Source organism: Bubalus bubalis, chromosome 13 (genome assembly GCF_019923935.1).
Source record: "Bubalus bubalis isolate 160015118507 breed Murrah chromosome 13, NDDB_SH_1, whole genome shotgun sequence".
NCBI lineage: Eukaryota > Metazoa > Chordata > Mammalia > Artiodactyla > Bovidae > Bubalus > Bubalus bubalis.
The window spans coordinates 45215356-45226703 of record NC_059169.1 but is presented as its reverse complement, the minus strand read 5'-3'; the positions used below and the strand labels follow the sequence as shown (position 1 = coordinate 45226703).

Sequence of the window (11348 nt, the reverse complement as noted above, 5' to 3'; positions counted from 1 at the left end):
CCAGGTTGCCTGTATCTCCTCCCTAACCCCTCTCTACTCTACCCAACTCTGTGAATTTCTGTGTGTTCCAGACGGTGGAGAACACTTAGGGAACTGATTACTGGCTGGATCTGTCTCCCTCCTTTTCATTTCCCCCTTTTATCCTTCTGGCCACCTCTGTCTCCTGCCTCCTTCTTCTCTTCTCTGTATAACTCCGTGAACATCTCAGAGCGGTCCAGTTGTGGAGTGCACATAAGGAAGTGACTACTGGCTAGCCCACTCTCTCCACTATTGATTCCACCTCATCTCATTTGGGTCACCTCTAACTCCCTCCTCCCTCTTCCCTTCTCCATGTAACGCTGTGAACCTCTCTGAGTGACCCTCACAGTAGAGAAACTTTTCATCTCTAACGTAGATGTTTTATCAATGGTGCTGTATAGAAGGAGAAGTTTTGAAACTACTGTAAAAATAAGACCGACAACTGGAAGTAGGAGGCTTAAATCCAAACCCTGACTCCAGGGAACTCCTGACTCCAAGGAACATTAATTGACAGGAGCTCATCAAACGCCTCCATACCGACACTGAAACCAAGCACCACACAAGGGCCAACAAGTTCCAGGGCAAGACATACCAAGCAAATTCTCTAGCAACAAAGGAACACAGCCCTGAGCTTCAAGATACAGGCTGCCCAAAGTCACCCCAAAACCATAGACATCTCATAACTCATTACTGGACATTTCATTACACTCCAGAGAGAAGAAATACAGCTCCATCCACCAGAACATCGACACAAGCTTCCCTAACCAGGAAACCTTGACAAGCCACCTGTACAAACCCACACACAGCGAGGAAACACCACAATAAAGAGAACTCCACAAACTGCCAGAATACAGAAAGGACACCCCAAACTCAGCAATTTAAACAAGATGAAGAGACAGAGGAATACCCAGCAGATAAGGGAACAGGATAAATGACCACCAAACCAAACAAAAGAGGAAGAGATAGGGAATCTACCTGATAAAGAATTCCGAATAATGATAGTGAAATTGATCCAAAATCTTAAAATTAAAATGGAATCACAGATAAATAGCCTGGAGGCAAGGATTGAGAAGATGGTTTAGAGAAGGTTGAGAAAGGTTTAACAAGGACTTAGAAGAAATAAAAAGGAGTCAATATATAATGAATAATGCAATAAGTGAAATTAAAAACACTATGGAGGCAACAAATAGAAGAATAACAGAGGCAGAAGATAGGATTAGTGAATTAGAAGATAGAATGGTAGAAATAAATGAATCAGAGAGGATAAAAGAAAAACGAATTAGAAGAAATGAGGACAATCTCAGAGACCTCCAGGACAATATTAAATGCTACAACATTCGAATCATAGGGGTCCCAGAAGAAGAAGACAAAAAGAAAGACCATGAGAAAATACTTGAGGAGATAATAGTTGAAAACTTCCCTAAAATGGGGAAGGAAATAATCACCCAAGTCCAAGAAACCCAGAGAGTCCCAAACAGGATAAACCCAAGGCGAAACACCCCAAGACACATATTAATCAAATTAACCAAGATCAAACTCAAAGAACAAATATTAAAAGCAGCAAGGGAAAAACAACAAATAACACATAAGGGAATACCCATAAGGATAACAGCTGATCTTTCAATAGAAACTCTTCAAGCCAGGAGGGAATGGCAAGACATACTTAAAATGATGAAAGAAAATAACCTGCAGCCCAGATTATTGTACCCAGCAAGGATCTCATTCAAGTATGAAGGAGAAATCAAAAGCTTTTCAGACAAGCAAAAGCTGAGAGAATTCTGCACCACCAAACCAGCTCTCCAACAAATACTAAAGGATATTCTCTAGACAGGAAACAAAAAAATGGTGTATAAATTCGAACCCAAAACAATAAAGTAAATGGCAATGGGATCATACTTGTCAGTAATTACCTTAAACGTAAATGGGTTGAATGCCCCAACCAAAAGACAAAGACTGGCTGAATGGATACAAAAACAAGACCCCTACATATGTTGTCTACAAGAGACCCACCTCAAAACAGGGGACACATACAGACTGAAAGTGAAGGGCTGGAAAAAGATTTTCCATGCAAATAGGGACTAAAAGAAAGCAGAAGTAGCAATACTCATATCAGATAAAATAGACTTTAAAACAAAGGCTGTGAAAAGAGACAAAGATGGTCACTACATAATGATCAAAGGATCAATCCAAGAAGAAGATATAACAATTATAAATATATATGCACCCAACACGGGAGCACCGCTGTATGTAAGACAAATGCTAACAAGTATGAAAGGAGAAATTAACAATAACACAATAATAGTGGGAGACTTTAATACCCCACTCACACCTATGGATAGATCAACTAAACAGAAAATTAACAAGGAAACACAAACTTTAAATGATACAATAGACCAGTTAGACCTAATTGATATCTATAGGACATTTCATCCCAAAACAATGAATTTCACCTTTTTCTCAAGCGCACATGGAACCTTCTCCAGGATAGATCACATCCTGGGCCATAAAGCTAGCCTTGGTAAGTTCAAAAAAATAGAAATCATTCCAAGCATCTTTTCTGACCACAATGCAGTAAGATTAGATCTCAATTACAGGAGAAAAACCATTAAAAATTCCAACATATGGAGGCTGAACAACACACTGCTGAATAACCAACAAATCACAGAAGAAATCAAAAAAGAAATCAAAATTTGCATAGAAACGAATGAAAATGAAAATACAACAACCCAAAACCTGTGGGACACGGTAAAAGCAGTCCTAAGGGGAAAGTTCATAGGAATACAGGCACACCTCAAGAAACAAGAAAAAAGTCAAATAAATAACCTAACTCTACACCTAAAGCAACTAGAAAAGGAAGAAATGAAGAACCCCAGGGTTAGTAGAAGGAAAGAAATCTTAAAACTTAGAACAGAAATAAATGCAAAAGAAACAAAAGAGATCATAGCAAAAATCAACAAAACCAAAAGCTGTTTTTTTGAAAGGATAAATAAAATTGACAAACCATTAGCCAGACTCATCAAGAAACAAAGGGAGAAAAATCAAATCAATAAAATTAGAAATGAAAATGGAGAGATCACAACAGACAACACAGAAATACAAAGGATCATAAGAGAGTACTATCAACAATTATATGCCAATAAAATGGACAATGTGGAAGAAATGGACAAATTCTTAGAAAAGTACAACTTTCCAAAACTCGACCAGGAAGAAATAGAAAATCTTAACAGACCCATCACAAGCACGGAAATTGAAACTGTAATCAAAAATCTTCCAGCAAACAAAAGCCCAGGTCCAGACGGCTTCACAGCTGAATTCTACCAAAAATTTAGAGAAGAGCTAACACCTATCCTGCTCAAACTCTTCCAGAAAATTGCAGAGGATGGTAAACTTCCAAACTCATTCTATGAGGCCACCATCACCCTAATACCAAAACCTGACAAAGATCCCACAAAAAAAGAAAACTACAGGCCAATATCACTGATGAACATAGATGCAAAAATCCTTAACAAAATTCTAGCAATCAGAATCCAACAACACATTAAAAAGATCATACACCATGACCAAGTGGGCTTTATCCCAGGGATGCAAGGATTCTTCGATATCCACATCAATCAATGTAATACACCACTTTAACAAATTGAAAAATAAAAACCATATGATTATCTCAATAGATGCAGAGAAAGCCTTTGACAAAATTCAACATCCATTTATGTTAAAAACTCTCCAGAAAGCAGGAATAGAAGGAACATACCTCAACATAATCAAAGCTATATATGACAAACCCACAGCAAACATTATCCTCAATGGTGAAAAATTGAAAGCATTTCCTCTAAAGTCAGGAACAAGACAAGGGTGCCCACTTTCACCATTACTATTCAACATAGTTTTGGAAGTTTTGGCCACCGCAATCAGAGCAGAAAAAGAAATAAAAGGAATCCAAATTGGAAAAGAAGAAGTAAAACTCTCACTGTTTGCAGATGACATGATCCTCTACATAGAAAACCCTAAAGACTCCACCAGAAAATTACTAGAACTAATCAATGACTATAGTAAAGTTGCAGGATATAAAATCAACACACAGAAATCCCTTGCATTCCTATACACTAATAATTAGAAAACAGAAAGAGAAATTAAGGAAACAATTCCATTCACCATTGCAACAGAAAGAATAAAATACTTAGGAATATATCTACCTAAAGAAACTAAAGACCTATATATAGAAAAGTATAAAACACTGGTGAAAGAAATCAAAGAGGACACTAATAGATGGAGAAATATACCATGTTCATGGATTGGAAGAATCAATATAGTGAAAATGAGTATATTACCCAAAGCAATCTATAGATTCAATGCAATCCCTATCAAGCTACCAACAGCATTCTTCACAGAGCTAGAACAAATAATTTCACAATTTGTATGGAAATACAAAAAACCTCGAATAGCCAAAGCGATCTTGAGAAAAAAATGGAACTGGAGGAATCAACCTACCTGACTTCAGGCTCTACTACAAAGCCACAGTTATCAAGACAGTATGGTACTGGCACAAAGACAGAAATATAGATCAATGGAACAAAATAGAAAGCCCAGAGATAAATCCACGCACCTATGGACACCTTATCTTTGACAAAGGAGGCAAGAATATACAATGGATTAAAGACAATCTCTTTAACAAGTGGTGCTGGGAAATCTGGTCAACCACTTGTAAAAGAATGAAACTAGAGCACTTCCTAACACCATACACAAAAATAAACTCAAAATGGATTAAAGATCTAAACATAAGACCAGAAACTATAAAACTCCTAGAGGAGAACATAGGCAAAACACTCTCCGACATACATCACAGCAGGATCCTCTAAGACCCACCTCCCAGAATATTGGAAATAAAAGCAAAAATAAACAAATGGGACCTAATTAACTTTAAAAGCTTCTGCACATCAAAAGAAACTATTAGCAAGGTGAAAAGACAGCCTTCAGAATGGGAGAAGATAATAGCAAATGAAGCAACTGACAAACAACTAATCTCGAGAATATACAAGCAACTCCTACAGCTCAACTCCAGAAAAATAAATGACCCAATCAAAAAATGGGCCAAAGAACTAAATAGACATTTCTCCAAAGAAGACATACAGATGGCTAACAAACACATGAAAAGATGCTCAACATCACTCATTATCAGAGAAATGCAAATCAAAACCACTATGAGGTACCATTTCACGCCAGTCAGAATGGCTGCAATCCAAAAGTCTACAAGTAATAAATGCTGGAGAGGGTGTGGAGAAAAGGGAAGCCTCTTACACTGTTGGTGGGAATGCAAACTAGTACAGCCACTATGGAGAACAGACTGGAGATTCCTTAAAAAATTGGAAATAGACCTGCCTTATGATCCAGCAATCCCACTGCTGGGCATACACACTGAGGAAACCAGAAGGGAAAGAGACACGTGTACCCCAATGTTCATTGCAGCACTGTTTCTAATAGCCAGGACATGGAAGCAACCTAGATGTCCATCAGCAGATGAATGGATAAGAAAGCAGTGGTACATATACACAATGGAGTATTACTCAGCCATTAAAAAGAATACATTTGAATCAGGTCTAATGAGGTGGATGAAACTGGAGCCTATTATACAGAGTGAAGTAAGCCAGAAAGAAAAACACGGATAAAGTATACTAATGCATATATATGGAATTTAGAAAGATGGTAACAATAACCCTGTGTACGAGACAGCAAAAGAGACACTGATGTATAGAACAGTCTTATGGACTCTGTGAGAGAGGGAGAGGGTGGGAAGATTTGGGAGAATGGCATTGAAACATGTAAAATATCATGTATGAAATGAGTTGCCAGTCTAGGTTCGATGCACGATACTGGATGCTTGGGGCTGGTGCACTGGGACGACCCAGAGGGATGGAATGGGGAGGGAGGAGGGAGGAGGGTTCAGGATGGGGAACACATGTATACCTGTGGCGGATTCATTTTGATTTTTGGCAAAACTAATACAATTATGTAAAGTTTAAAAATAAAATAAAATTAAATAATAAAAAAAATAAAAATAAAAAAAATAAAAACAAGACACTTGAGGGGGATGCTTTGGGAGAATTTTACTTATGTGAGTGATAAAAACAGACAGGAAGGAAGGGAAGAATCATGGAAGGATGGAAGGAAAGAAGAAAATGAGAAAGAAAGAAACAGACTTACTGATTTGGAATTCCTGAATTAAATCAACTTTTTCACCCACTCATAGTCAGCTTTCTGGGGCTGCCTTGTCTTCCCTTGATGTAAAGGAACAGAGAAGAATGAATTTTAGGATGCTCAGATAAGTTCCCAAGAAAAAGAAGAGTTGAAAGGGCAGAGTCATACTGCCTGGTTTCTTTTCCCAGACTCAGCTATAGTAAACTCACTCCTGCTATGCCATGAGTGTTATATGAAAGGAGAGAAGGATAGCGCTCCCCTTGACAAGGATGGACAAGGCTCTCAGGCCTGACAACATGCATACAGTTAAGACATTGCCAACTACTTTGTGGCATCTAACCACTGTTTGGGCTTCCCTCATGGCTCAGATGGTTAAGAATCTGCCTACTATGCAGGAGACCCAGGTTTGATCCTTGGGTCAGGAAGAAGGAAATGGCTACCCTCTCTAGTATTTTTGCTAGGAGAATTCCATGATAGAGGAGGCTGGAAGGCTGTACTTCATGGGGTCACAAAGAGTCAGACATGACAGAGTGACTAACACTTTCACATGCAATGAGTAAAGGAGCTGACAGACAAGGGTCAGACTACAATGTTAACGTGTGACTCTGCCCAAGGAGGAAAATATCAGGGGTGGAGGAAGTGTTCCCCTCAATATCTTCTCTGTTTTGGGAAAGTGTGTGCTGAGGGTTTTATGAGGACAATGATGAACCTTGTTTGGAACCACGATGGTGACAGTTGCCTAAGGATATATGATAGGTTATATCAGGGAAGGCTCTGTGAGCTGCCCAGTTTTCACGATCTGTAGTTGAAGGGGTTGAACAGAAAAGATATTCTTGCTTATTCTGTGTAGGATATGAAACTCGGAAACTGAAAATGTAAGGAGGTAGACTCAGTTTCCACTGTCAGTTATATGTATCCCACAGGTGCTAATGCATAAACAGACATTCTTTCTGTCTGAAATGCCTTTGACCCATTTGGTCTAAAAACTCTTATCTTCATCAAAGCCTAGGCATACCTCCTTCATAAAGCCATCTCCAATCCCTCCTGGAGATACTTAGAGTTTGCCTTGTGAGGTCACACAGACAGTATAAAATTCTACTGTAGGGATTATCAAGTTATACCATTGCATGATACATCTTTCATTTGGATAAAGCATTATGTTTTTAGTGCCACATGTGCCAAAACTTATCTTATGTATCCTACTTTAGAAATGAGAGAAAGAGAGAGATGCCTAGCAGAAGGCATTCCATTTGACAACTCTGTATACATGTTTTCCTGATTAATTAATTAAATTATAACACAAAGAAGGGGAAGGACACAGAATCTGGCTTGAGTTGGTCAAAGAAGATTTTGTGGACACCAGAAGCGGTATTAGGATTACATTTTTGTGCAAAGAGAGAATTTGACCCCACAGAGAAGAAGAATAGTGTAAGAGCACAGGAAACTGCTTGAGGAAAATGATGGGAAGGAATAATTGCAAGAATATAGCAAATGTGGAAGAGTTCAAGTTGGTAGCTAAGTTGTGATGTAAAACTAGACAGGAACCCAAAACAGAGAGCTTTGAATATTAAGTCAAAGAATAGGGTAACGCATCCTTTAGCTAATGAAGACTTACTGAATAGGAAATAGAGATGATCAAAGTTGTACTTTAACAAGAATATACATTTAAGAGGTCTTTTAAAAGTCTCCTATAATAGTTCAGGTGAGAAGTAATAGGTTCTGGGATTAGTGAATTTATTAGAACTGTGGGAGTAGTGGCCACAGGAAGGGAGAATATAGAACCACTCTGAGAGATATTACTGAATTAAAATGAGTAAATGTGACATTGATTGATCATTTTGCTCAGCAGTTTAAAACTCTTCAATGGTTGTCATCTTTTGCACTTAGCATAAATTTCAGAAACTCTATCTTGACCTACGAATCTTTAATGATTTGACTCTTTCTTACTTTTTAATCTCCATCATCTTTTGTCACTTTTTTTCACCATTTCTGCACTTGCTTCAATCATAAAAATTTTCCTGAAGCTTCTGGTTCTTTTCTCTAAGTGATTTCACACAGACAATAAATTCTCTTAAAATGTTCCTACTTGTCTTTACCTAACTCTTATATGTACATACATAAAGTCTATGTTCTAGATTTTTTTTTTTCCCTTTTGGAACTTTCAATGAAATCTTGATCAGGTCTCATTGCTTTTCTAGCCCATGTCAATTACAAGCAGAATTTTACTTTGGTAATTAAATGATTCATTTTTAGTGTTAAAACTTTATTTTAAAATTCAAAATTTCTTCCCAATTCCAATTCAGTTCTGCTTTTAGTCATAAAGCTTACATTTGGAAAAAGTTGTCTCTTTTCCCTTCTCATCTTCTCCTAGCCAAATCTGCATCTGTTATTTTGGACCCCTCTGGATTGAAAACAGATGGAGTTTGGGAGAACAAGGAACAATATATGCTGGACAGTTATTATCTGACTGATGGATATGTGTTTTGGTGCTGGTACCCTCTTCATGGCAAATATATTAGTTGTGCTCTTCAATTTTGATTGAATGGTAAATTACCTGATATTATAGCACAATTCTTCCTGTGGCTGACAACTTTCTGCTATCCCCTTATCCCTTAGACCTCTAGAAATGTGTCCATCTTTAAAACTGAGAAGTCTTTTAGATATCCTTTAGGCTAATCCTAGAAAGATATACTTGTTCAATTTTGTGTAGTCTATGAGAAATATACTTGTTATAGAATACAGACATACCATCCTTAGGGTCTTCTCTCCATTGCCAGAAAATGGCAGTCCCATCTCCAACTTTTATAGTAAGACTTCTCTTCACAGGAGTCAAATAGTATCTCAGTTTCCTTTGAACTTCAGAAAACCCATAGCAAACTATGTGGATATCTTAAAATTTAAACTTTCCTATATTTTTTTAAGCTTGTTTTTGCTTAGTCATAAAGTCCTGTCTGATTCTTTTGTGACCCCACGGACTGTAGCACACCAGGTTCCTCTTCCATGGGATTTCCCAGGCAAGAATACTGGAGTGGGTGTCATTTCCTTCTCCAGGGGATCTTCCCAACCCAGGGATCAAACCATACAGGCAGATTCCTTACCATTCAGCCACCTGGGAAAGAAGAAGCACCTTTCTCCATTCCAAGAAGAGTACTGAAGCCTGAAGTACTGAATCTGAAATTCATTCTCCCAACTGGATTTTTCAACTTCTGATTCTTATGCAGATCAGAAGTCACAGAACCCACTTCACAACTAAATATGCCTTTAGTACACAGAAATTTCTTTAGTTTAGGGTCTGAATGTACTTTGCATTTGTTAAATTTTTTTGACTTTTGAGGCATTAACTAAAACTGAGACTGAAAAAAAATCCAATTTTAACTTTCTGTCTTACATTGTGCTACCAGGAAAGAAAAAAATCAAGTATCTTGTCAATTCTTGAAGTCCCTATTTTCCTGTTTCTCTCCCTTACATAAATACTCTCCTATGCTATTTTAAATTATGTTTAAGTCTTGCTCTATATCTACTTGTCTTATGATTTTGATTATCCCTGTCAATATAATATATAGGTTGCATATTTTCAAATATTGTCATATTTTAAATAACAATATTGAACTGATTTCACTAACTATATACATAGAAATTAGATCATTGATTTTTATATTTTCCTGATATATTGCCTGGTTCATGTAATATAAAAGAATTATTTCTTACTACCTATAACTAAATTGAACTTTTCACTTACTCTTTTACTTCTCTTTCAAAAGCAAAGTGTGTGAAGACATATGTGTGCACATTTGATGAAATTGCTTTCTTTGTTGTTGTTCACTCAGATGTGTCTGACTCTCTGTGACCCCATGAACTGCAGCATGCCAGACTTCCTTGCCCTTCAATATCTTCCAGAGTTTGTCCAAACTCAGGTCCAGTGAGTCGGTGATGCCATCCAACCATCTCATTGTCTGTCACACACTTCTCTTAACTTAGATAATTTTTGTCCCTGTAAGTGCTCCCCTGGACCAGAAATGCAGTCTATTCAGTCTGCCAATCCCCAAACGTGGAGTCAGATATGTCTAAACATTTTTCTTGTACCTTTTTTCCCCTAAAAAAGATTGACTTTGTAGCCTCAGACAATCAGATATTCTATACTTTTATCTTTTTTTTTTCTTTTTACTCTTTATTCTGTACAAGCGTCTCTCTTTCTGCTCCATTTTTCAGTTCTCTAGTTCCTTGATAACAGAAACTGTCTACTTCATGAAGTGCTAAATAAAGTTTGTTGATACTACCTAAATTGTCTTCTTTATTCATTTTTGACATCACAATTGATGACGAATGAGATGAGATACAAAGCTGAGCATTGTGGCCTGGGGAACAAAAAGAAGCACAGACAATGTATCTGGTACTTCTCTGAGTTCACTCAATTTTTTCATATTAACAGTGGCTATAGTCATTCTCATAACGGAGCTTCACTCCCCTTTCATCCACACCTTCATTTCAAGCAAAATTTATTTTAAAATGTTATATATTACATATATAGTGCTATATAATAAATAAATAATGATAATATGCTATATAACCGGAGAAGGCAATGGCACCCCACTCCAGTACTTTTGTCTAGAAAATCCCATGGACGGAGGAGCCTGGTAGGCCGCAGTCCATGGGGTCGCTAGAGTCAGACATGACTGAGCGACTTCACTTTCACTTTTCACTTTCATGCATTGGAGAAGGAAATGGCAACCCACTCTAGTGTTCTTGCTTGGAGAATGCCAGGGACGGGGAAGCCTGGTGGGCTGCCGTCTATGGGGTTGCACAGAGTCGGACACGACTGACTCGACTTAGCAGCAGCAGCATTCTATATAACATTATCAGATCAGATCAAAATAGTCACTCAGTCATGTCCGACTCTTTGCAACCCCATGAATCACAGCACGCCAGGCCTCCCTGTCCATCACCAACTCCCGGAGTTCACCCAGACTCATGTCCATTGAGTCAGTGATGCCATCCAGCCATCTCATCCTCTGTCATCCCCTTCTCCTCCTGCCCCCAATCCCTCCCAGCATCAGAGTCTTTTCCAATGAGTCAACTCTTCGCATGATGTGGCCAAAGTACTGGAGTCTCAGCTTTAGCATCATTCCTTCCAAAGAAAT

At 37.9% G+C, this 11348-nt stretch overlaps 1 non-coding gene across 1 annotated transcript; it reads left to right on the top strand.

Moving 5' to 3' along the window:
* The first annotated feature begins 6435 nt into the window (after positions 1-6435).
* On the top strand, positions 6436-6558 carry LOC112578604. Its single transcript, XR_003102942.2, has one exon. It is a non-coding gene; the product is annotated as a U6atac minor spliceosomal RNA (small nuclear RNA).
* Positions 6559-11348: the final 4790 nt, after the last annotated feature.